The sequence below is a fragment of the Etheostoma spectabile genome, unplaced genomic scaffold, assembly GCF_008692095.1.
Source record: "Etheostoma spectabile isolate EspeVRDwgs_2016 unplaced genomic scaffold, UIUC_Espe_1.0 scaffold00569396, whole genome shotgun sequence".
NCBI lineage: Eukaryota > Metazoa > Chordata > Actinopteri > Perciformes > Percidae > Etheostoma > Etheostoma spectabile.
In genome coordinates, this window is record NW_022605106.1 from 5,525 (window position 1) to 14,804 (window position 9,280).

The 9,280-nt window shown below is 40.5% G+C and overlaps 1 pseudogene; it reads right to left on the reverse strand.

Annotated features, from left to right (window-relative positions):
* Positions 1 to 533: 533 nt before the first annotated feature.
* Positions 534 to 1,532, reverse strand: LOC116684931 (geranylgeranyl pyrophosphate synthase-like; annotated as a pseudogene).
* Positions 1,533 to 9,280: the final 7,748 nt, after the last annotated feature.

Genomic DNA, 9,280 nt, shown 5'->3' on the forward strand with positions numbered 1-9,280 from the left:
TTTCAGGACAAACTCAGAGTAAAACACCAGTCATGTACATAGCAACCAGCCTGTGTGAGTGCTCAGTCAAGGTTCCTCAAAAGGAAGCATGTGGCCGGCAATTGTGGAATAAGTTGCAGCATCTGGTGCACTTTTTAGCCTGTACTATTTAGCATTGAGTTGCAAAAGTATAAGTTCTCTTGAAAAAATCACACATGGATGTGGTGCAGCAGGTGAATGCAGATAATGATTGGCTCAATGTTTTTGTAATGGTTCAATTACACCGGTGTGCTCAGTAGATGGTGCTGCTTATCTTTAGAGAAGAATCCCTCTCTTCTACATCCCATCAAACATTTTCATCTCAAAAACAAGGAAACTAGTCTTAATAACAGCTGTTTTTTCAATTTTATTCACGAATACAAAGAAGTTCATAACTGCAGCACAGTCTCTACTGCTTACAAATATCATAACTGAATCACCCTAATAAAACATTAGAGATGTGAATCTGAACAAGATGGAAAAGCAGTCTGCAATAAACCAAAACAAAAGTTTAGATATACAGCTGAGAATAAACAGCATAAGCACTACTTTGCATGTAAGGCCAGCATGTTATAATACAAGAAGGCAATTGAGTTGCAGAGGTCTTTTCTACAGGATTGGCACTGTGGCGGCTTAATGATTAAGGATCCCCAAATCACATATGCACTCAAGACATCTTACTTTGTTTAGTGGAGTGTGCAGGGCTAGTATGTGAGTCATGGTGGATGCGGTCAGTGGTTTTGGTTGGAGTCTGGCTCAGTACTGGACTCTGCTGTGGCGTCAGCCTCACGGTGCATTTGGCTGAGGTGTTTGACAAGGCTCTCCAGTTGAGGGTTTCCCCCAAACTCCCCAATGAGGCGGTAGACCTCCGCCTCCAGGTCTTGCAGAGTCTGACGGGTGTAGGCAAATGAGCCAACCTTCTCCAGGTAGTCCACACAGTATAGTTTGATGTCCATGTTCTCTGTGCGCTGCCTCAGGATGTTCTGCACCTGAGTGCTCTCTGGACGCGACCATATGGCGTGAATGGTGGGGAAAGAGAACTTTCCCTCGGTCAGGTGCTCACAGAAGCTCTTGTTCTCGCTGTACTCACGAGAGCTCAGGTTAGCATAGTCGTCGCGTATCTGGAAGAAGAGGCCCAGTGTGTCCAGGAGGGGTTTCAGGTCCTGTTTCCAATCTGAGAAGAGCTGCATTAGGCCTACAGCCAGACCAAAGAGCCCTCCAGTTTTCTGGTGTAGGTGTCCCTCCAGTGGATGTCCAGGCCCTGACCACGATGCAGCTCCAGCAGCTGCCGGGTAAACACTCGGACAGCCTCAGGGTGCTCCAGGGTGAGCACCTTCTCTAACCCCAGGAAGTAGACGTAGTTTGCCGAGTTGATAACTGATGGAATGCCATAGATGCTGTGGGCCACAGGGAAGCCTCGTCGCAGCTTGGAGCTGTCCTCAATGTCGTCAATGAGCAAGCTGGCATTGTGCAGCATCTCAGTCACTTGGATGATCACCTGAACATGACACAAACACATCTGATCATTAAACTATAAGGTTGCGCAGAAATCAACTGATCATAGTTTGTTTTGCTGTACTAAATTCCAGGAACTGTTATAATGATGCTTATGCTGAGAAAACTTCCTTTCCCTTCTCTTGACTAGAAACTGGAGTCACCTCTTTGTGCTCTCTCCATGCAGAGGATATTGTTAGACCAACTTAAACAAACCCTTAGGTGTTCCCAGGCTCTTACTGAAACAAATATATTTTGTTAACATATTATCATTGTGTGTCTCCCTTTTGTTATGGCCACTTGAGCTATGTAGTGAACCACAGGTTACCAGGAACTCTGGGTAAATTAACCATTACAATTTGTATACAGCAGAGGGGGCAATGTCTACAGTCCTGCCTGAACTGCTCTAGTGAGTCTGAATCAGTAAACAAAATTGTTGTTGCTGAAACAAACGAGAAGTCAGGCAAGATCGAGAGCTCAGCAAGTATACACTCTAGACCGGAGCGATTTTAACTTTACAGGGTTATTTAACATGGTTAAGAAATTACAGGGAACGCTACAGGTCTTAGCACACTTTGACCTCTAAAGAATGAAGATAAGGAGGGCTCAGCCATAAAGGAATGTATTGATTGTATTGAAAACTAACAGATCACTAACACATTAAAAGCAAACAGTAAATGAGGCATTTGACACAGTCAGACACCATGGCATAGCAGCTGAGATGTAGGGGAGATTGTATCACAAAGGACCTAATATCCTTAAATCTTCCCACAAACCCAGAGAGCATCCACCCGGTTTACAGGCAAACTAAGTTTTTGATCTACTCGATAGAGAAGGATGGCTGGACGGATGACTGGAACATGCAGTCAAGAGACAATAGTATTGTTGAGCTGTGTTCTCCAAATCAATGGAGGAAGAAAGAGAGAAGAGCAGGAAGTGAGACAGGATGAGAGTTTAATTATCTTGGTGCTGTATGGTTCAAGTCTGTTGGCATTGTAAACCAAAGCTATTGAGGAGGGAGAATAACATGAATGTGATTCCAGTTGGCACCACTGAATTTCAGGATAGAAGGCCCAGTGTTAAATTTTTTACTGGCTGCCCAGCAGTGACTTTGCAAATGTAGTAACCCCAGTCCGAACTTTAATACTGTCGGTATGTTGGTATACACAGTATCTGCATGAAGAGAATGTGTTTGCCTTTACACTTTTGTCTTCAAGTTGCATCTCTGGGTGGAGGACATAGTTGATACTGTGCTTTAGGCAAGGTGTTAACTATCACAAATTGTTGTAAACAAAAATACTGCGGTGGACCCCGTGCGTAATCCTGGTCTAAACACAGGTGCTCCCAACTCTGGGGGTAACTGGCTGTTTACAGCTAAGTGTTTTATATAAATATTATAATCTTCAACATTATCAGACGTGTTTGGATGTAATATAGTTTAGGTCAAATCTTATCATATACCTTTGATCTGGTATATATTAAAGCTGTCCCTGAGTGCCGTAATGCCTGTGTAGTCAGGTTTACCTACACTGTGGCCGAAATTATAATTCTATTTGGAGAAATTCCCGAGTGTCTGAGAGTTTTTTGCTTTTCCTCCTCCACTCGTCAAGATTCGGCGTCACAAATAAACAACTCCCGGGGTCAGTAACATACTTATTATTAGCATTCACAAGGTGCGTTGCGTTGACTATTTATGGTTAAAAATGGGCGTGTACAGGGCGGGATAAGAGGCTGATTCACGTACAAAGACTTGTGGGTAATCTGATTTATAAAGGGAACATTGCTTACAGATGTGTGTGTGTGTGTGTTCACGGTATTATAAATCTGAAATTTTATTTGGCATACACCATTTTTGGCTTTTGGGCGTATGCACACTTTTAGTAAAGATCCTTCGCACAGTTTTAGAAATGAGACCCCAGGTGACTCCAAATGTTAAGGCTGGAAATGGCCAATTTCTCACCTGCAGTTTGTCCTCTGGAACATTGAGCCAGTAGTTAAATGCTTGGGATAGTTTTGTGTCCCTGCTGTCCTGAGAAGAGAGCAGAAAACAAAATTTAAAAAAAAGATTTAAAATAGTCAAAGACCTGCATACTGTGCAAGGAAAAAGAAAATACCTTCAAGTGCATCCTTTACAATGACTATGGTTTCAGCCTCTCAGGCATTTTTTTATTGCTTTTACAATATATACAGTTGTTTCAGAATAATAGCAGTGTGTTTTTAAAAAGTGAATAATGCTCAAAATCCTTAGAATAGCTTTTAAGTCCATAATGTCAATGCATCTGGAACACTGCACATTCAATTCCAAATTGAAACATGACCAAATTGATCAAGTTTGTGTTATACCTTTACAGAAAGCGAAGAAACAGGAATATTAGGCTGTCCAAAAAAATAGCGGTATTTGCAGTGTTTGCTTTACTTTGAGTCACTGCACTAATGTTTAGTTGCATAACCATTATTTCTGGAAACTGCTTCACATCTGTGTTGCATGGAGTCGACCAACATTTGGGACCTCTGTACTACCTGTACTTCTGGCAACAGGTATTCCAGCCCAGGACGATTGAACTACATTCCACAATTCCTCTGCATTACTGGGTTTGCCTCAGAAACAGAATTTATGATGTCACCCCACAAGTGTTCTATGGGATTGAGGTCCGGGGATGGGACTGGCCGCTCCATAACATCAGTCTTGTTCATCTGGAACCAAGACTTTGCTCGCTTACTGGTGTTTTGGGTCATTGTCTTGTTGAAAGACCCATTTCAAAGGGATTTCCTCTTCAGCATAAGGAAACATGACCTCTTCAAGTATTTTGATGTATTGAAACTGATCCCTGGTAAGTGATAAATAGGCCCAACACCACAGTATGAGAAACATCCCCATAACAAGATTTACACCGTATTGGGACACCTCCCGATACGGTGTAAATCTTGTATCATCATATCATATCATCACGATACTTACGCCACAATACAATGTTATTGTGATTTTAAACATATTGCAATATTCTGCAATATATTGCAATTTATAACCTTTTCTTCAAATTTTTCCCAATTTCAAATGATGTCTCCAAAAGGAAACTTTGTTAACATCTGTTTTATCTAAAAAGATACATTTCTCTTTTTTTTTTTTTACTGTCAGCTGCCCCCCGCCCCCTCTCTCTCTGTGTCTCTCTCTTACTCACACACACACACACACACACATATACCGTGTGTGGAAATAAAAAATAAATAAAAAAGAACCAAAAACAAAAACAATCACACTGATCATAAACAAATAAAAAGTTAAAAAAAGAAAGTTATATTGAGTATATAACTGAGTAATTGAGTATATATTACTTCATAATTGCAACCGCATGTGTTGTTTTCATTGTTGCAAAACGTAGTTTGTTTGTTACCATGACAACACCATTGATCTGAAGCTTGATGCTGTCATGTAAATAGTTTTCAAATCAGCAATAAATATAAACATTTTTGATCAACTCATATCAATTGCATGCTTAAATAACATACCGGTTAAAGCCCCGCACATTTCAAGACCATCCAACCCACTTCTGGGTTAAATCTGACCACTTCCTGTTTAGGCCCCGCCCATTCCGAGTACGGATACGGATACAGATAATTCATATGGTAAACAGATACTGATAATGCTGTACTCGCTCATCCCTAGTCATTAGCTCAAGTAACAACAGCTTTAGGCTTTAAAATTGTTTTAGTTCAGAGGCCCGATTAAGTTACAGTGGTCCGTAACCATGTCCTGAGTTTTAAGGTGTAAACGAAATGTCAGACAAACAAAAACAACTAATTGAATCTTGGTACAGTACAGTTTGTCATGGGATGTTACATTTCCAAAAGAAAGCTAAACTGTACTGACACAGACATCTTCATGACAGCTTGCTCTATATTTAGAAATGAGTATATTAAAGGAGCAGGTGTTGACCCGTGTAGTCATGTTACAATTGCCTGAGCATGCATGGTTTTCCTAACAAAAGTCTTACTTCCTAAAACCCTCGTCAAAGTAAAGTGTTTTCACAGCATTCAGTGGTTAGAGCGGGCTATGTTCACAAGAAAAAATGTTATTCATCATGCGTTAAATAGGACAGCTCTGCAGAAATCAATAGAGAAAAACAGGTTTCTACCACGGCTGTCCTTGTTTTTTCTCTTCATGACACCAAGTCCTCTCACAGGTGATACCTTTGATGAATTGCACGGGGCTTGTGAGGGCATATTAAAAAAAAAAAAAAACTGCAACTAGGTGCATGGTATAAAAGTAAAAGTGGTAGTGATGAGACATGACTGGGGTCATATGGTTTTCTAAAACAGGTCCATAGTTCTTCATCACTTCAGTCGCCTGTGATGATCTGTACGGAGGCAGGACGTACGCGGTGCGCCTGATGTACACAGCCGCTTCTGATGAAACTGTGGTTGCTTCTCTTTACATTTAGATTGGCATGGTTTTAATTTTTATATTAATAACCGATTTGCATTAGGATATGATTTTATGGAAGTATCCCATGCCAATCTCTAGGTATGGTGAAGGATATGTGATGAAATGGGGCTATTTTAATTTCAAAGGCCAAGGAACTTTTTCAAGATGCATAGTGTCCTGGATCCATGAAATAACTGGCCTTTAATAATGAAAATCTGCCTGCCTCTATGGGAATTAACATAGAGGGTGTATACTTATGTCCCCTGTATTTTAAGGAAGAACATTTATTTACTTACAAGACATTATTCATTCACAAAGAAGATTGATGTCCTTAAAGGTTGGATTTTACCTCCTTTTTAATTAAGGCATTAAGATAAATTTCCAAAACATGATATTTTTATTCCTCTGTTTAGTCAACTTAAGCATGGGCATGTAAACTTATGAGCACCACTGTAATGCATTCTAGATACAACTTTTTGATCCAACGCCAATTGATCAACAAAGATTTTAAGAGCCTCAGGCTACATGCACACTATAATGTTTTTGTTTAAGATGCATATCTTTTGCTACGTTTACGAGCAGAAACAGACCTTCGGAAACAGTTCTTAGAAGAATATTAGTACATGAATACAATTTTGAAATTATTTAATATCTCCAAAGAATGGCTGGTACAGTATTCCCAGTCAACCTCATATTACACTGTCAGCTTGTGTCAGCGCTGCAGTATGGTCTGGTTCACACCTTTCTATTCTAGGATAAGGAAAAAAAACACTTTGGCTCATTTGTATTTCTTTAAACCAATCACAACCGTCCAAGGCGGCGCTAAGCCCTCATAGCTGAAATAGCGAGGCTTTTTTTCAGCAATGGAAATCTGTTGAGCCAGTCTAACAGATCCCTGACTCCAGTCTTTACACAGTAATTAGGATACAAAGTTTCATGCAGTCAGGTTTAATTTGTCTCTCACACAATCAAACACCAGTCCTATTACTAAACAATACATTCTTCAACAAAACACCCGCTACTATCCAGCTGCAGCCATTCTGTATTTATTTAGTGGAAAACCATTTAGCGGCCATTGTGTGTGGACTGGAGATAAGCGACTGCCAGTGCTGGAAGAACACGGAGCTGTTGCAGGGATAGAGTCTAGGGCAGAGTTAAGCACATGTACCGTACAGACGCAGTCATTGGCTGCATTAGCGAATGCATCAATGACGTCGTACTGAGGATTCTCATTCTCAGTCTCATTAGGAAGGTGATCGTGGCACTATCCACCCGCTGCCACCGCAGAACACGAGCACATCATGTATACGACTTCCAATGTCATTACCACAAGTTCTAGTTGAAGGCAGTTCAAAACAACGAAAACAAAACTATGTGCTACATGAAATTCGAATGTATATCTGAACTAGGTGAAAATACAGTCTGCAATAAACCAACAGTTTTCATATAAAGCTGAGCATGAACAACATGAGCACTACTTTGCATACAGTGAAGAATGAAAGGTAGACAATTGAGTGCAGGAGTCTTTATAGAGACTTACCTTGTAATTGCAACAGGTACTTACAGACGTGCTCAAATTTGTTGGTACCCTTACAGCTCATTGAAATTATGCTTCATTCCTCCTGAAAAGTGATGAAATTAAAAGCTATTTTATCATGTATACTTGCATGCCTTTGGTAGTCATAGGATAAAGTAAAGAAGCTGTGAAAAGAGATGAATTATTGCTTATTCTACAAAGATATTCTAAAATGGCCTGGACACATTGTGTTGGTACCCCTTGGAAAAGATAATAAATAATTGGATTATAGTGATATTTCAAACTAATTAGTTTCTTTAATTAGTATCACCATGTCTCCAATCTTGTAATCAGTCATTCAGCCTATTTAAATGGAGAAAAGTAGTCACTGTGCTGTTTGGTATCATTGTGTGCACCACACTGACATGGACCAGAGAAAGCAAAGGAGAGAGTTGTCTGAGGAGATCAAAAGAAAATAATAGACAAGCATGGTAAAGGTAAAGGCTACAAGACCATCTCCAAGCAGCTTGATGTTCCTGTGACAAGTTGCAAATATTATTAAGAAGTTTAAGTCCATGGAACTGTAGCCAACCTCCCTGGGCGTGGCCGCAAGAGGAAAATCGACCCCAGATTGAACAGAAGGATATTGCGAATGGTAGAAAAAGAACCAAGGATAACTGCCAAAGATACAAGCTGAACTCCAAGGTGAAGGTACGTCAGTTTCTGATCGCACCATCCGTCGCTTTTTGAGCGAAAGTGGGCTCCATGGAAGAAGACCCAGGAGGACTCCACTTTTGAAAGAAAAACATAAAAAAGCCAGACTGGAATTTGCTAAAATGCATATTGACAAGCCACAATCCTTCTGGGAGAATGTCCTTTGGACAGATGAGTCAAAACTGGAGCTTTTGGCAAGTCACATCAGCTCTATGTTCACAGACGAAAAAATGAAGCTTTCAAAGAAAAGAACACCATACCTACAGTGAAACATGGAGGAGGCTCGGTTATGTTTTGGGGCTGCTTTGCTGCGCCTGGCACAGGGTGCCTTGAATCTGTGCAGGGCACAATGAAATCTCAAGACTATCAAGCATTCTGGAGCGAAACGTACTGCCCAGTGTCAGAAAGCTCTGTCTCAGTCGCAGGTCTGGGTCCTCCAACAGGATAATGACCCAAAACACACAGCTAAAAGCACCCAGAATGGATAGGAACAAAACATTGGACTATTCTGAAGTGGCCTTCTATGAGTCCTGATTTGAATCCTATCGAACATCTATGGAAAGACCTGAAACTTGCAGTCTGGAGAAGGCACCCATCAAACCTGAGACAGCTGGAGCAGTTTGCTCAGGAAGAGTGGGCCAAACTACCTGTTAACAGGTGCAGAAGTCTCATTGAGAGCTACAGAAAACGTTTGATTGCAGTGATTGCCTCTAAAGGTTGTGCAACAAAATATTAGGTTAGCGGTCCCATCATTTTTGTCCATGCCATTTTCATTTGTTTTCTTATTTACAATTATGTTGAATAAAAATCAAAAGCAAAGTCTGATTTCTATTAAATATGGAATAAATAATGGTGGATGCCAATTACTTTTGTCCGTTTCAAGTTATTTCAGAGAAAATTGTGCATTCTTCGTTTTTTGTGGAGGGGTACCAACAAATTTGAGCACGTCTGTATATGGTTTCAGCAAAATTTGCTCAGTGGCGGTCTCCCAGTCGCCCTCCATTGCTTCAAGTTTGCAAAAATCTCGTTTGAAAGAACATAAAGTAAATAAATATCACTGAGCTTGGAATGTTAGAAAGCATGGTACATGTCCACAATCACACAGGAGCGTAAAC